Consider the following 18,330-nt stretch of genomic DNA (forward strand, 5'->3'; position numbering starts at 1 on the left):
CATAGAAAATAAACATATTTTTGGCAGCTACTCTCTAGCCGCCGAAAATAATATACTTATTTTTGGGCAACTACTATAGAGCTACAAAATATTAATGTGACTTCCTAAAGTTCCTTGATTTACTGTAGTGACTTCATATTACTTATGAGAAACTAAACTTCACTCAATGATTTAGGTGGGAGTTATGGTCATGCACTTAGCCATATTGGTTGAAATCCTCATTAACTCAAATTTGGGTCGCAATTTTCATCTTATTGAATATTGCAAAACCATGTAATTCTTTCTTGATTGCTTTTATTTCTCTACATAGCCATTATAGTTTGTCGATAGCAACAACAAAAAATTTCATGCTAGGATGGTAAATTAATTCTAATAATAGACTAACAGGAAAGCACATTGTCAATTCAGCCCCATCATTCTACATTTTCCTTCATGTCATATGACATTAGCACTAGGCATAAAAACACTCTTCATAGATCGACATTGATGCATGATGGTTCTAGAGTATACATGATAAATTAATGATGCATCAGTTGTTGAATGACTTGCAACATGGTTTGCATGCTTATCAATAATAATCTAAATTAGGACAATCTACTATTATATATAAATATATACTTCTATACACTTGGTCTTTCATGGCATCTCAAATTTTGCAAGAGATATATGAACCTTGCACTTTGTATCTCTAAATATATGTTGAGCGAAACTCTGGACTATTGGAGGAAAGCAAAACACCATGTTGTGATTTTCACGTGTAGAATTGAGTGCATCTCAAGTAACATGGTAGGAATGTCACAATATTAGGACAAAACAAAAATATTTGTTTCTCAGTTTCCTCCAAAAAACTCAAACGTTATGATTTATACCTTTTCTTTAACCTAGTCCTTGATTTATACTCTTCTAGAGGATGAAAAATGTGTTGCCGCTGCCGGAGTACTTTAACCTGGTAGATACGGAGACGACGCTCAAGATGATCGAACGTTCCCGATGAGGAGTCATGGCACCTGGATGAGCGCCTCATCGATGTCGTTGTTGGTCACTCATTCCTCCTCTAACACGGTGACTGCACGAAGAGCTTCAAGGAGTTTGACAACGACAATATTTGTGGCACTGTCTACGTTCTCATGTAGATGTTCGTCGTGCTCACCTTCGGCACCCAAATGCCCATGGATCGTGATCAAGTAATCCCATTGTGAAACCCAATTTTACAAAAAATGTATAAATTAATTAATAAAAATGCATTGCATTTATGTTGAGTTTTTGTTTGTTGCAATATAAGCTTGAAATCAAAAATTTAACTTAACTCTAAATTAGACTTAAATTTTAAATTTAAAATATAAAGCAGAAATTAGAAATATAAGCTAATATAATGGATCGATGTATGTTTGGTTGGTTTGTTTGTACACGACGTCCATTAGGTAAAGTCGATACAAATTAGGATATCGCAATAAGATATTTAAGAAAATACTCTTTTTAGCTCGCGTGTAACACCCAAAAGTTTAATTTAAAAAAATTAAATAAAAATAAATTCTAAGATTTTTAAATTGAAGGTATAATATGATTAGTACAAATTAACAACAATGTTATTGGAATAAAAGAGATAAGTTAGAGTTTCTAATAGATAGGTTAGGATTGTAACAGATAAGCACCGGATTAGATATGTCATGTAACCACCTATCTCCCAGCCTATATAAGTACATGCCACCATAACAACTCAAGCCCTCAACCATAGACTCATCTCCTCTATAGTGTAACACCCCGGATCCACAAACACCCCAGAATGCTACTAAACTACACATCTAACATTTATATATAAAATTTCGACAATATCTCCTTTGAAAATTGCATAAACGGGGAAGCAACAAAGTATAAATAGATATCATGATAAGAAAACATAATAGACATTAATAATCTGCTAGCAATGGGAAGACAACCATAATGGCATGAACTAAATCAACCAGTGCGCACAACTAGTTAGAAACAACATTCTTTGACAAGAAGTTTCTAATTAAATCATGACTGCGCCTAGGCAGCATTATTATGAGAGTGAAGGTGGATGTGCTGCTACTTCCCACTTCCCTTGATGAGCAACAAGCACCTGCATTGAGTAATGCAAGAGTGAGATGAAACATCTCAGCAAGCGAATTGTTTTGATAAGATATTTAAACCACAAATTGAATTAATCAACATTTTAAAAGAATCACAATTAAGATCAGAAATACTTGTAGATATAGAACTCAGTTGTCTCAATATAACCAATACCATCTCATTTACTCGAACAACCACAATAATTTGTATAACACTTCCCTGCGTCAACAATACCTGCAAATATCACTTCAATGTATGCATAGGAAAGCAATGTGTAGGTACTCTGTCTTCATACCTCTGAGGGTATAAAACCACATCATCTGCAAATATCACTTCAATGAATGCAATGCATATGTCCTCTGCCTTCATACCTCTAAGGGTATGAAGCCGCATCGTACCCCTCCTCGGGCAACGTACGATGCTAAGTTGTATCGGTACGGTCGGACCATACGTCACGACCCAACTTCAGATGCAAGTGAATCATGCAATGTATATGGCATGCTGCATTTATCAATATACTTCACTTCCTTCACATGCAATACAAACCTCAAATAATACTTCATTTACCTTCAGATACAATACAAACCTCAAATAATACTTCATTTACCTTCATGGGTGTGAATTAATCTCATGAGTCGTACTCGAATCATAATCATCATCAATATATGATTGAGCATCAGGATAATGCAAGCAAGTAAAGAATCACCATGGAGTCCAATTATGAAAGAATCCAATAATTCTGAATACTAGAGTGTAGGCAATAGAAATAACAGGTCAGAACGGAAGCAACCACCCCTACATTCACTTGCCTTCATCGAAGAAGAAAAATGTACTAGGCATGATCTGGAATGTAGCCAACAGCTAGCGGGCATAAAACTTAGTACAAATATTTCACAAACATTTGCCAACAATCAACAAATCGCTCCTACACACCAGAAACCAAGACCCGGTGGAAAACCTCCCACTCTGAACCACATGCCATACAGCAGCAACGCTGTTTGTTAATTTTGTATCTTTAAAATTATAACAGTGATGATATCAAACAAATACTCTAGGAGTATCTACACAAAATACTCTACAACTTCGGCATTCGATGGATAATTAAATTCTGCCATCTATAAGTTTTAAAACATCTGACAAGATAACTCACTGAATCTGTTTTAGACAGCAGCATAGTTAACTTTCAAAATTCGATATCTCACAAACTACTCAACCAAAAATCATGAAATTCTGCTAGAAGTAAGAACTTTTATCCCTCTACAAAATTCTTCAGATCTGGGAGAGCCAATTTGGCCATTTACCTGATGAAACCTACCGGTGAACAGACCCCCTCATTTTTGTCAGGCAAACAGGAACAGCCACAGTAAAACAAACATAACTGGAGTTTCATAATTCATATGAATGCAATCTTTAACAATCTGGAAAGCTTATGAAATTATCTACATTTTTTCTTACAAACCCAAGGTTTAATTTTGTTGATAAAATTGCCTAAATCTTAAGAGAACAGATTCTGCACAGAATTAAGAGACTGAAAAACTGCTATAATCAAACTGCAATAACTCTCTGATCTGATGTCCGATTGAGGTGTTCTTCGCGGCCACGGAAAGATCTATAAATTATCTACGACTCATATATAGTCGTTTTTTATTTTTTTGAGGCCACTAAAACCACGGAAAACAGGCATGAACAGAAACTGTCGAATCTGCCATTCTGCAGAAAACTAAATTCGAGATCAAAACTTAACCCCACATCTAATTAAACCTCTAATCCTTTAATTCTCATGATCCACAACCTTCAAAAGCACATAATTACAGGGAGGAACAAGGATCTCATCCATACCTAGGGTTTCCCTAAGAAATTCTACAAGAAGAGATGGGGAAGAACATCTCCTTGATCCTCTCTTCCCCTTCAATTCAACGTGCTCCTCCTCTTCTCGATCCTTGCTGCGCGGGGGAGATCTAGAGGGAGGAGGAAGCCGTGGACAGGGGCTGCCATGGGAGGAGAGGACGGCCAGACCAAGGGGAAAGGGGGGTAGGGGGCCAAGTGTGGGAGGGGGGAAAAGGGGTGGCGGGCAAGTAGGGGCAAAAGGGGGAAAAGGCCACCACTAGGGTTTCTTTGCGGGAGAAAAGAAGCGACGCCACAGATGACTCTGACTTAGCATCAAACAGCTCACAATCCTTTTCCCACATCCACACACCGAAGATCAACCTTTGGCAACAATTTTTTTGGGATATTACACTCTACCCCCCTTAAAAAGAATTCGACCTCGAATTCGTCCACTCCAAACAAAACATTCAAGGTACCCCATATAGCACCACCATTCCAAAACATGGGTCTATTATTGGTCTTAATTAACACAAGAACTTCTACCTCGGACTAAATGTCTAAGGAAACTACACCACCTCACATCAAGCATGAACCAACATGTAATGAAGCTCAAACCAAGTCATAGATGCAATCAACACTACTACCAACTGTAACACCCCGGGATCCACAAACACCCCAGAATGCTACTAAACTACACATCTAACATTCATATATAAAATTTCGACAACATCAAATTTGGATGCAGCCATACATCCGCATCAATGTCTTAAAACGACACTCTTTTATGAAGGGGTAATATGCACTAAGCACAACCTTTACCAACTTCAAGAATTCATTTTAATTCAATGGTGAAACATCCACACTAGATGAATGTATAAGAAGATCAAACACCTCACCTCACATCACCACGAAACAAGTAGTTCTATTGAAACAAAACTCCTAATCTTCCTAAACCTTGTTCTTGCCATAATGAAAAGATAATCATGTAATCTAACATTCTTTGCACCCCACCAAAAAGGAGAAAATCTACAGAACTAATGGAGCAATAAAATCGACAAGAAGCCAATAACATTCTACGCGGCACAGTTCATCGAAGAAATGCCAAAAACTCCACATAGAGCACTGACAGCCCAACGACAACATAATACTTGCTTAACCCATGTCACTATACTTCATCCAACAACTCAACTAAGAAAAATATCCAAACTAGTAAGGTTAACCTACACATAATATAAGTCTTCATCTACTGTAGTTCAGAAACTTACATTTCATTCTATCATATGATGCACTCAGAGTACTAGACATAAAGGGTCAATACTAACCCCAAAATACTTCACACATTTGGCAAACATCCCAAGTTGATGTAAAAACCACATCATTTAGGAATAGGTGACTAACCACACACAACCAACTCTAGGCTAGGCAATGACTTCATTCAAACCAATAGATAAGTGGTCCAACAATGGCTCCACAAACATGCATCGGGAAGAGAACCATCAAATCCTCAACGTATTAATACATAATCAAGGGATCAAGAAAAATCAAAGATTTATTCTACAATTAGCATGACTAACATGCAACCACTTTAAACCACATCTAGGCTTTGTGGCTACTAAAACACACGATAGAAGAGAGACATGTAAGCCATTCTGGCTATGTAAAGACTTCCCCCAAAAATCCATATAAAAGTACAAATATTCATTTCTTTCAGAATTGGTATCTCAACATAAACAATCATTATTTGCAAAGTAGTTGGAGCTATCCACCAACCCCTCAACAACTTAAATTCAAATTGATTATTACCTTGTACCACAAAACACACAATTCACACTCCTCTTAGAAACATCCTCAATCAAGCATATATAACAATATTATTGTAATAAAACTCAACCATGAAAAACATGGTGAAAACAACAAAGGCATACTTGTATATCACAAGCATAATAACAACTTCATTCTCACAAATGACCAGCGATATCTATCGCATTAATAAAACAATATCAAAATTTCAGAAATAAATTATATCAAGCATTAAGCCATGAACAACTTACCACATCACCGTAAAGGAATAGGGAGGGGTGAGGTTATTGTCATCTGCACTTCAAAGACACTAACATATATCAAAGATATTTAAACCCATACCCTTCCTATATGTGCGAGTGTGTCAAATTTATCTTCAAATTGCCGAGAATCTAAAGCCTATGCTTTGATACCAACTGTAACACCCCGGGATCCACAAACACCCCAGAATGCTACTAAACTACACATCTAACATTCATATATAAAATTTCGACAACATCCCCTTTGAAAATTGCATAAACGGGGAAGCAACAAAGTATAAATAGATATCATGATAAGAAAACATAATAGACATTAATAATCTGCTAGCAATGGGAAGACAACCATAACGGCATGAACTAATCAACCAGTGCGCACAACTAGTTAGAAACAACATCCTTTGACAAGAAGTTTCTAATTAAATTATGACTGCGCCTAGGTAGCGTTATTATGAGAGTGAAGGTGGATGTGCTGCTACTTGCCACTTCCCTTGATGAGCAACAAGCACCTGCATTGAGTAATGCAAGAGTGAGATGAAACATCTCAGCAAGCGAATTGTTTTGACAAGATATTTAAACCACAAATTGAATTAATCAACATTTTAAAAGAATCACAATTAAGATCAGAAATACTTGTAGATATAGAACTCAGTAGTCTCAATATAACCAATACCATCTCATTTCCTCGAACAACCACAATAATTTGTATAACACTTCCCTGCGTCAACAATACCTGCAAATATCACTTCAATGTATGCATAGGAAAGCAATGTGTAGGTACTCTGTCTTCATACCTCTGAGGATATAAAAGCACATCATCTACAAATATCACTTCAATGAATGTAATGCATATGTCCTCTGCCTTCATACCTCTAAGGGTATGAAGCCGCATCGTACCCCTCCTCGGGCAATGTACAATGCTAAGTTGTACCGGTACGGTCGGACCATAGGTCACGACCCAACCTCAGATGCAAGTTGTGATACCAAATTTTCAAAAAAAAAGAAGAGAAATTGAATATTATTCTTTTTTTCTTTGTTTTCTCTTCCGGGTCCTGTGCTACAGGGGTTTGGAATTTTGGGAAGCATTCACCAATTAAACAGTAGAATTTTTTGTTAGACTCATGCGCTAGGGTCGGGAGCTGTCGTGTGAGCGAGTTGGGCCGTGAAACTCGATCCGGCCCACTAGCCCCCCTAACCCTAGCCGCCCTCCCCCTAATCCCCTCCCCCTGGTGCAACACCCCCTCTCTAGCCTTTGTGCTGCTGCCCCCGCTCTCATCTCCTCCTCCCTCAAACTCTTGCAGCCACCATCCCACAAAACCTAGCCCCCCCCCTCATCTCCTCCTCTCCTAGGTGCAGCCCTCCCGCTTGATCTACGTCGTGTGGGTGCAAATCTCCAATTGGAATTTGGTGGAAGGAAGAAAGAGGGAGGAAAGGGGGAGAAGTCAAGGTGGTGGACTTCCGGATCGTACTTAGTACCATTCCAAATTCCCGGTGAAGGCAAGTAAATACAGTGGTGGTTTCTACCATTTGGTTTGCATCCTATGCCTTGTCATTGAGTATGCATAAGTATTGAATGTGTTAATCATTGAATTCTATGATGAAGTATATTTGTTCGAAAGTATTAATTCTCAATTGTCTAATATTGCGGATGATCATGATTTGGGAATGATATATGTGGTTTATTCCCATCTTGGATGAAGTCGAAGTATTTTTTTGAATCACGTTATATGAAGTGTTGTAGGCTTGTCATGCACATCGCATCATCCATCTTGCATGTTGAAGTTATGTCGTGATCTTATGGTCCGACCGTACTGGTACACTTTTAGCATCGTACGTTGCCCGAGGAGGGGTACGATGCGGCTTCATATCCTTAGAGGTATGAAGGCAGAAGTCATCCTTGCATTTGCAGACATTTGCACTCATGAGGTATATATGAAGTGTGACATTACTATGTTACTTTTGTGGTTTCTACCTGCGAGGTGTGGTAACTAGGTGTGTTGTACGTTGTATTCGTGCTGCACCTTCGTAATAAGAAGGTTGTGAAATCAAGTGGCGGTAAAACAATGTTCTTATGTGGTTAAACAATTTGTTATTATTTTACTTGCTGAGATGTGTCATCTCACTCTTGCATTACTCAATGCAGGTACTTGATACATGTTGTGAATAAGGGGAGTAACATCACGTCCACTTTCACTCTCATAATAACGCTGCCCAGGCGCAGCCATGATTTAATTAGAAACTTGTTGGCAAAGGATGTTTGTTTTTTTAACTAGTCGTGTGCACTGGTTAATTCATTTCATGTCATATGTTTAACTTCCCTTTGCTAGCTGATTAATAATACTTAGTATGTTTTTTGTCATGATATATGTTTATACATTATCGCCCTCTCATTTATGCAATTTTGCAACCGAGATGCTGCCGAAATTTTATATACGGATGTTAGAAGTGTAGTTCAGTAGCATTCTAGGGTGTTTGTGGATCCCGGGGTGTTACAGTTGGTATAAGAGCATAGGCTTTAGATTCTACGCAATTTGAAGATAAATTTGACACACTTGCACATATAGGAAGGGTATGGGTTCGTATAACTTTCATATTAGTATTTTATTGTATAAATGACTAGAATTCTCTTACTCCAAATCCCTTTATGGTTTGATGGGATATGTCGTTAACGACTTAATGCTTGATATGATATGTTACTTCTATTTAATATTGGTTTCTTGATGTGGTTGTTATTGAAGTTATTATGCAAGTGAAGCTACTAATGTACTTGTTTTGTATACATATCGTCATGATGTTTTTTGATGCGATGTTTTTCAAATCTCTGAGCTATTACTATCATATATTTTTATATGCTGGACTGTGGATGTTTTTTAATGAATTTTTTTTGGGTTCTAGTACTTGTAGGACCGATTGTTTATTGAGTTTGTGTATAGTGGGTCTAATCTGGCTTGGTGTGGTGTGAAAACACTATATAATGTAGTTTTATCATGTTGTTGAGTCTAATTGAATGTTGGGTTACAACCCAACTTATCAGTGTAATATTTACATGGATGCAATGCTTTATGCCTCACCCCTTTGGGCTAATATGGCTACTTGCCAACTTGATCTTAGAGTACAATAGGTTTGTCTCCATAGAGCAAAGGCAATGTTGTACTGTCTATGAAATCTTGAGACTGGTAGAACTCAAGTGAATTTGTAAGATGACGTGGATAGATAAGTTCAGCCATATTTACATTATAGGTTTTCCTATTGTGTGCAACCTTATCTTTAATAATAAATAGGGTGATTTCAAGTGGATTTTATGTCTATATTATAGTTGAAGAGGCATGCATGTTTTCCTTCTATGGTTTGTTCCTATAGCCATAAAGGTTATACATAATTTTTAGTTGTTGGAGGCTAGTCATGTGGACGATATGGACAACCCATTTTATATTTTTTAATCGCCGACGATATATGGTAGTTTTATTTTTTTATGATCAGTTCTCTATGCATGCTCATTGAATTATTATTTGGACCGCTTTATCTTAAACAAAGTCAATGCTTAACTGGAAGTTGCTTATGTTTGTTAGTCATCTATCTCTATAATGATGTGGTTGTTGCATCAGATTGAGATTTTTTTCATATGAATGATGGTTTGATAGATCATGTATGTCTACTACTTTGAATTCATCCTATGACATCACGAGGTACCAATTGTTCAAGTTCAATAATAGGAGGTATTGTTGTATGTGTGGTTAATCAAGGTAGTTTGGTTAGGTGGATTGTCTTATTGAAGTCCAATTACTCCTGTTGAGCATAGTATCGTGTTATTATTTTAGTGTTGAAAGTAATATTTATGAAGCTTTTGCATGAGTCTGTATCAAGAAGAACATTAGTTTTTCTTGTTGTTATCCCTCCATTGCTTTATGAGTGTTGCACATTTTATCTCTTTTGAGAGGAGAAAAAATACGTTATATGGCATGAGCACCATTTGCTTCACGTCAACAGAATAGTTTTGGAGATTTCTAGTAGTTGGATTTTAGTGTAATAACAACCATGTTTTGTAGTGCTTGAGACGGGTATGTCAGGTGTTTCATACATTGTCGATACATGGATGTTTGACCTTAGTGGCATTAACAAACGAGGTTGTTGAATTTGTTGATTGTTGTGCTTAGTGTTCTAACCTATTTGGTAGAGTGTTATTTAAAGACATTGTGGAGTTACATCCCAGTTTGGTAGTGGAAAATCCTAGTGTTGATTGCACCTGCCAATGCCTTGGGTTCCATTTTATTTTTTTTTTGTTAATGTGTTGTTTGGTTTTGGGAGGCATTTTAAATTAGTTGGAGGCTGAATCAGGCTTCACTTATCTAGAATGTTTTGTAGTATGTTTCTTCATCTTTCCATAGGATGCTTAATCACCCGGTTTGGTCTTAACATTTGAGAGTTATGGGTTTCCTAAAACATCCTTGTTGGTGTCTCTGGCAGAATGAGTCTTTAATTTTGTACGGAAGATGTAGACATTAAAGACGGTATAATTTGGTCTTTGTTGGATTATGAAAGTTTTAGTAATTTCATGATCTTTCCAAATAGTATTGGTTTGTAATTTTCATTGCATATAATTGGGGTTAGGCTGCTCTGAAGTTGTTGCACCGTTGTGTCTGAACTTTAGGTGTCGTTATAACCACCAATAAATCGACCGTGTTTTGATAGTTTCAGAGCCCAAATTTGGGAATTCTCTTTAAGCAAAACTTTTAGTTCTTCTCAGTACCTTTTAAATGGGTATTTATTGTAATTGTCTGTTAAATAGATTGGGAGAGGTGGTTGTCCGGATATAAGTCGAATCTCTAATGTGCAGTATCTCAGGCTGAGTTTAGATGTAGGTCATGCAGAGTTGAGGGCTATAAAGATAAATTTGGGAGCAACTTTATTGCAAAAGTCATGGATAATTTTCAAACTTTTCCAATGCATGTTCGTTGTAGTTTAAGTTGAGTGTAGCAGGAGTTATAGGTTTTTGAATTTTAGTTGTCCATTGTTTCTATCCTATTAGTTTGCAACAAAAGAGTTGCATTGTTTTATCGGTTTGGAAACCAATTCTGAGACATTCATTATAATAAAAGTTTTAGGGAATGTTATAATCTTTTCAATGAGTTTATATTTGCAAAATTTTGTTAGCTGCAGGGAGTTATGATATTTTGAATTTATGTGTCATGTTTCGTCAGGTTCTGGTGGCAGATCATGTATGTCGCCTTACAAGTCAAATTAAAAATGGTAGATGAAAAAAAATATTTTATCCTTTGAATACGAAAGTTGTAGATCATAAAGTTTAGCTGATTTTACAATATTTCATTGTTATTGTTGCTTTTATAGTGAGAGGTAGAAACAAAATGAACATTTGCGCTATTGATTGTCAATTTTCTATTTAGGGGTTTTTTCATGGGAGTTTGGTTTAGTTGTGGTGAGCTCTTTCGCAATCCATGTTAATTAAGTTATATGGTGGGAGGGAATAGACATAGTGGTTGGGATGGTTATCTTGTTTATGTATATGTGGAGCGTGGGCTGAAACACAGAGATAGCGAGGAACATTTGAATAGGCCAGCACGTATTGTTGTGAAGCCACGTTTTCTTGTATTGGTGTGATTGCGTAAGTATGAAATAGTTACGTCATGTGAAGTCTAGGTTGAGATGCAATTTGTTTGAGTTACTGGATAGATATATATGTATAGTATAATTAAAAAAAAGAGTTCTTCTATGGGATGCTATAATGTATAGAATGTGTTTGGATGAATATGTGGGCAGGCATAACATGCTTAAATTCATTCTTGTTTACATGATGTGAGATTAGGCTTAAAATGGTTTAAAAAGTTATCATATTGCTTCTATACTTATATTTGTTCTAAGTGTCTCGTAATGAAGAACCTAAAGTTATTAGTCTTTTGATGAACTCTTAATCTTAGAAGAGTAATGAACCTGAATAAAATCTATTGCTTGTTGTTGGGACTGCATGACCAGTTTTAGTTATGCAGCTAGTTCAATGAAGTAAACCATCTTTTCTGTAGAGATGTTATATATAAAAGTTGTAGCCAACTTCTTTATCTTACTTGTGTAAAAATTTCATGACCATAGGTCTAGTAGTTTGGGAGTTATGATTTTCTCAAGTCCAATCTTAGAATCTGTCCAGATTCTGTACAGATTTCGAAACTGTCCTTGTTTGCCCAATTTAAACTTCGAATAAGTTCTTATAAATTATAAAGAAGTTGTAGTACTTTTCTTGATATTTTCAACAAATTTTGGATCACCATTTTTGAGATCTATAAGTTAAGTTACAGCTGTTTTAAGTGTGATATCTGAATTTGTCCAAATTTGGACAGCAGAGCCTTTCTCATGTCTTTTGACCTTGATATGCATTGAATTAACCTGATATGTTTATAAATTAATTATAGACAATTCTACTAGCTTTCTAAAAAGTCTAGGAGCACCTGAATTGGATGATTGAGACTCCAATTATGGATTTTTGAATTGAGTAGTTGAATTCTGTCCAAGTCTGGACAGAATTTACGTTTAGCATGGTTTGACCTTTCTAAGTGTTAAATCTTGTTGTGATGATAATACCAAGGGTATAGTGGACTTTATAAGCTTTCCATAAAGTCCTAGTTTACTATTTTTGGATGCATATTTTGTGAGTTATGAGCAAAACAATTAACCGTTGTGCTGCTGTCCAAAAATATGCAAACATTAAGTTGCTCTCTTGAAGTTGCTCTTGTTTGGCTAAGTTTGGTTTAGGCTATAGGAACACTATATGCATTGCATTTATATATACATTCATTGAAGTACTTGCATATGTCAATATTGATTTGGTGTCAGGAAAGCTTTGTCCGAGGTATATAGGATCATCTACTATCTTAGCCGAGTGGGCAGCTGGGCTTAGCACATGCAATTGTCAGAATCTATGATGAGGAAGTTTTTGAGGAATCCAGAGCCAATTCCCGTGTAGCAAGACCAGACTCTAGAGTGTCGTCTGCTGTGTATCTTAGAATCCTAGGAGCTTGAGGAGCTGATGCGGTAGAAGTAACCGAACTTTTCGTTACGTGTGAGTTTTGTTGAGTCATTAATCTTTCTTGTGTCGTTCCGATAGAAGCGTCGGAATTCAAGGTCGAATTATTTTTAAGGGGGGTAGAGTGTGATACCCAATTTTCAAAAAAAAGAAGAGAAATTGAATATTTTTCTTTTTTTTGTTTTCTCTTCCAGGTCCTGTGCTACAGGGGTTTGGAATTTTTGGGAAGCATTCACCAATAAAACAGTAGAATTTTTTGTTAGACTCATGCGATGGGGTCAGGAGTTGTCGTGTGAGCGAGTTGGGTCGTGAAACTCAATCCGGCCCACTAGCCCCCCTAACCCTAGCCTCCCTCCCCCTAATCCCCTCCCCCTGGTGCAGCCCCCCTCTCTAGCCTTTGTGCAGCCGCCCCCCTCTCTCATCTCCTCCTCCCTCAAACTCTTGCAGCCACCATCCCACAAAACCTAGCCCCCCATCTCCTCCTCTCCTAGGTGCAGCCCTCCCGCTTGATCTACGTCGCGTGGGTGCAAATCTCCAATTGGAATTTGGTGGAAGGAAGGAGGGAGGAAAGGGGGAGAAGTCAAGGTGGCGGACTTCCGGATCGTACTTAGTACCGTTCCAAATTCCCGGTGAAGCCAAGTTGTAATATCCCAAAAAATGTTGACCCAAAAGTTGATCTTCGGTGAGTGGATGTGGGGAAAAGGCTTGTGGGCCGTTGGATACTGCATCAGAAGTCATCTGAGGCGTCACTTCTTTTCTCCCACAAAATAAACCCTAGGTGGCTACCCCCTTCCCCTTCTTGGCCGCCACCCCCTCCCCTTTCTTGGCCGCCTCACTTTTCCCCCTTGGCTGGCCGCCCCCTCTCCCCCATCGCAGCAGCCCTCCAATACTTCTTCCTCCCTAGATCTCCCCCCCTCCCACACAGCAAGGATCGAGAAGAGGAGGAGCAAGATGGATTGAAGAGGAAGAGAGGATCAAGGAGATGTTCTACCCCCATCTCTTGCAGATTTTTCTTAGGGAAAACCCTAGGTAAGGATGGGATCCTTGTTCCTCCCTATAATTATGTGCTTTTGGAGGTTGTGGATCATGTGGATTGAAGGATTAGAGGTTGGATTAGGTGTGGGGTTAGGTTTTGATCTCGAATTTAATTTCTGCAGAATGGCAGATTCGACAGTTTATGTTCATGCCAGGTTTCCGTGGTCTTAGTAGCCTCAAAAAAAATAAAAAGCCTATATATGCATCGTAGATAATTTGTAGATCTTTCTGTGGCCGTAAAGAACACCTCAATCAGACATCAGAACAGAAAGTTATGGCAGTTTGATTATAGCAGTTTTCCAGTCTCATAATTATGTGCAGAATCTGTTCTCTTAAGCGTTAGGCAATTTTATCTACAGAACTAAACTATGGGTTGGTAAAAGAAGTTGTAGATAATTTCATCAGCTTTCCAGATTGTTAAAGAGTGCATTCATATGATTTGTGAAACTCCAGTTATATTTGTTTTACTATGGCTGTTCCTGTTTGCGTGACAAAAATGAGCGGGTCTGTTCACTAGTGGGTTTCATCTAGTAAATGGCCGAATTGGCTCTTCTAAATATAAAGACTTTTGTAGAAGCATAAAAGTTCTTACTGCCAGCAGAATTTCATAATTTTTGGTTTAGTAGTTTGGGAGATATCAAATTTTGAAGTTAACTATTCTGCTGTCTAAAACAGATTCAATCAGTTATCTTGTCAGATGTTTTAGAATTTATAGATGGCAGAATTTAATTATCCATTGAATACCGAAGTTGTATAGTATTTTGTGCAGATACTCCTAGAGTATTTGTTTGATATCACCACTGTTTTAATTTTAAATATACAAAATTAACAATAAGCGTTGCTGCTGTATGACATGTGGTTCAGGGTGGGAGTATTTCCACTGGGTCTTGGTTTCAAGTGTAGGAGTGTTTTGTTGATTGTTGGCAAATGTTTGTGAAATATTTGTACTAAGTTTTATGCCCGCTAGCAGGTGGCTACACTCCAGATCATGCATAGTACATTTTTCTTCTTCGATGAAGGCAAGTGAATGTAGCGGTGGTTGCTACCGTTTTGACCTGTTATTTCTATCACCTACACTCTAATATACAGAATTATTGGATTCTTTCATAATTGAACTCTATGATGATGTTTTACTTGATTGTATTATATTGATGCTCTATCATATATTGATGATGATTATGGTTCAAGTATGACCCATGATTATGATTCAAGTATGACCCATGATGTTTTACTGTGGCTATTCCTGTTTGCCTGACAAAAATGAGTGGGTCTGTTCACTAGTGAGTTTCATCTAGTAAATGGCCGAATTGGCGCTTCCAACAATGGAGACTTTTGTAGAGGGATAAAAGTTCTTACTTCCAGCAGAATTTCATAATTTTTGGTTCAGTAGTTTGGGAGATATCAAATTTTGAAGTTAACCATGCTGCTGTCTAAAACAGATTCAGTCAGTTATCTTGTCAGATGTTTTAGAACTTGTAGATGGTAGGATTTAATTATCTATTGAATATTGAAGTTGTAGAGTATTTTGTGTAGATACTCCTAGAGTATTTGTTTGATATCACCACTGTTTTAATTTTAAAGATACAAAATTAACAAACAGCGCTGCTGCTGTATGACATGTGGTTCAGTGTGCGAGTCTTTCCACTTGGTCTTGGTTTCAAGTGTAGGAGTGTTTTGTTGATTGATGGCAAATGTTTGATAAATTTTTGTACTAAGTTTTTTACCTGCTAGCAGGTGGCTACACTCCAGACCATGTCTAGTACATTTTTCTTCTTCGATGAAGGCAAGTGAATGTAGCGGTGGTTGCTTCCATTCTGACATGTTATTTCTATTGTCTACATTCTAATATTCAGAAGTATTGGATTCTTTCCTAATTGTACTCTATGGTGATGCTTTACTTGCTTGTACTATACTGATGCTAAATCATATATTGATGATGATTATGATTCGAGAATGACTCATGAGATTAATTCACACCCCTGAAGGTAAATGAAGTATTATTTGAGGTTGGTATTGTATCGAAAGGTAAATGAAGTATTATTTGAGGTTGTATTGTATGTGAAGGAAGAGAAGTATAATGATAAACGCAGCATGCCATATACATTGCATGATTCACTTGCATCTGAAGTTGGGTCGTGACCTATGGTTCGACCATACTGGTACAACTTAGCATCGTACGTTGCCCGAGGAGGGGTACGATGCGGCTTCATACCCTTAGAGGTATGGAGGCAGAGGACATATGCATTGCATTCATATGCATTCATTGAAGTGATATTTGCAGATGATGTGGTTTTATACCCTCAGAGGTATGAAGACAGAGGACCCACACATTGCATTCCTATGCATATATTGAAGTGATATTTGCAGGTATTGTTGACGCAGGGAAGTGTTATGCAACCTATTGTGGTTGTTCGAGAAAATGAGATAGTATTGGTTATATTGGGACTACTGAGTTTGATATCTACAAGTATTTCTGATCTTAATTGTAACCTTTTTTAAAATGTTGATTAATTCAATTTGTGGTTTAAATATCTCGTCAAAAGAATTCGTTTGCTGAGATGTTTCATCTCACTCTTGCATTACTCAATGCAGGTGCTTGTTGCTCATCAAGGGGAGTGGGAAGTAGCGGCACATCCACCTTCACTCTCATAATAACGCTGCTTAGGCGCAATCATGAATTAATTAGAAACTTCTTATCAAAGGATGTTTGTTTTTAACTAGTTGTGCGCACTGGTTAATTCAGTTCATGTCGTTATGGTTGTCTTCCCATCGCTAGCAGATTATTAAGGTCTATTATGTTTTTTTATCATGATATCTATTTATACTTTGTTGCTTCCCCGTTTATGCAATTTTCAAAGGAGATGTTGTCGAAATTTTATATATGAATGTTAGATGTGTAGTTATTAGCATTCTGGGGTGTTTTTGGATCCCGGGGTGTTACACAAGTAAATACAGTGGTGGTTCCTACCGTTTGGTTTGCATCTTATGCCTTGTCATTGAGTATGCATAAGTATTAAATGTGTTAATCATTGAATTCTATGATGAAGTTTATTTGTTCGAAAGTATTAATTCTCAATTGTCTAATATTGCGGATGATCATGATTTGGGAATGATATATGTGGTTTATTCCCATCTTGGATGAAGTCGAAGTATTTTTTGAATCACGTTATATGAAGTGTTGTAGGCTTGTCATGCACATCGCATCATCCATCTTGCATGTTGAAGTTATGTCGTGATCTTATGGTCCGACCGTACCGGTACACTTTTAGCATCATACGTTGCCCGAGGAGGGGTACGATGCGGCTTCATATCCTTAGAGGTATGAAGGCAGAAGTCATCCTTGCATTTGCAGACATTTGCACTCATGAGGTATATATGAAGTGTGACATTACTATGTTACTATTGTGGTTTCTACCTGCGAGGTGTGGTAACTAGGTGTGTTGTACGTTGTATTCGTGCTGCACCTTCGTAATAAGAAGGTTGTGAAATCAAGTGGTGGTAAAACAATGTTCTTATGTGGTTAAACAATTTGTTATTATTTTACTTGCTGAGATGTGTCATCTCACTCTTGCATTACTCAATGCAGGTACTTGATACATGTTGGGAATGAGGGTAGTAGCAGCACGTCCACTTTCACTCTCATAATAACGCTGCGCATGCGCAGCCATGATTTAATTAGAAACTTGTTGGCAAAGGATGTTTGTTTTTTTAACTAGTCGTGCGCACTGGTTAATTCAGTTCATGTCGTATGTTTAACTTCCCTTTGCTAGCCGATTAATAATACTTAGTATGTTTTTGTCATGATATATGTTTATACACTGTTGCCTCTCATTTATGCAATTTTGGAAACGAGATGCTGTCGAAATTTTATATACGGATGTCAGAAGTGTAGTTCAGTAGCATTCTGGGGTGTTTGTGGATCCCGGGGTGTTACACAAGTGAATCATGCAATGTATATGGCATGCTGCATTTATCAATATACTTCACTTCCTTCACATGCAATACAAACCTCAAATAATACTTCATTTACCTTCAGATACAATACAAACCTCAAATAATACTTCATTTACCTTCAGGGGTGTGAATTAATCTCATGAGTCGTACTCGAATCATAATCATCATCAATATATGATTGAGCATCAGGATAATGCAAGCAAGTAAAGAATCACCATGGAGTCCAATTATGAAAGAATCCAATAATTCTGAATACTAGAGTGTAGGCGATAGAAATAACAAGTCAGAATGGAAGCAACCACCCCTACATTCACTTGCCTTCATCGAAGAAGAAAA

At 37.3% G+C, this 18,330-nt stretch overlaps 1 long non-coding RNA gene across 1 annotated transcript; it reads left to right on the plus strand.

Moving 5' to 3' along the window:
• Window positions 1–638: 638 nt before the first annotated feature.
• Window positions 639–1,257, plus strand: LOC103640634 (uncharacterized). The gene is made up of 2 exons (XR_559789.1): window positions 639–786; window positions 908–1,257. It is a non-coding gene; the product is annotated as an uncharacterized lncRNA (long non-coding RNA).
• The last annotated feature ends 17,073 nt before the right edge of the window (window positions 1,258–18,330 follow it).

Source organism: Zea mays, chromosome 1, assembly GCF_902167145.1.
Source record: "Zea mays cultivar B73 chromosome 1, Zm-B73-REFERENCE-NAM-5.0, whole genome shotgun sequence".
NCBI classification, from domain to species: domain Eukaryota; kingdom Viridiplantae; phylum Streptophyta; class Magnoliopsida; order Poales; family Poaceae; genus Zea; species Zea mays.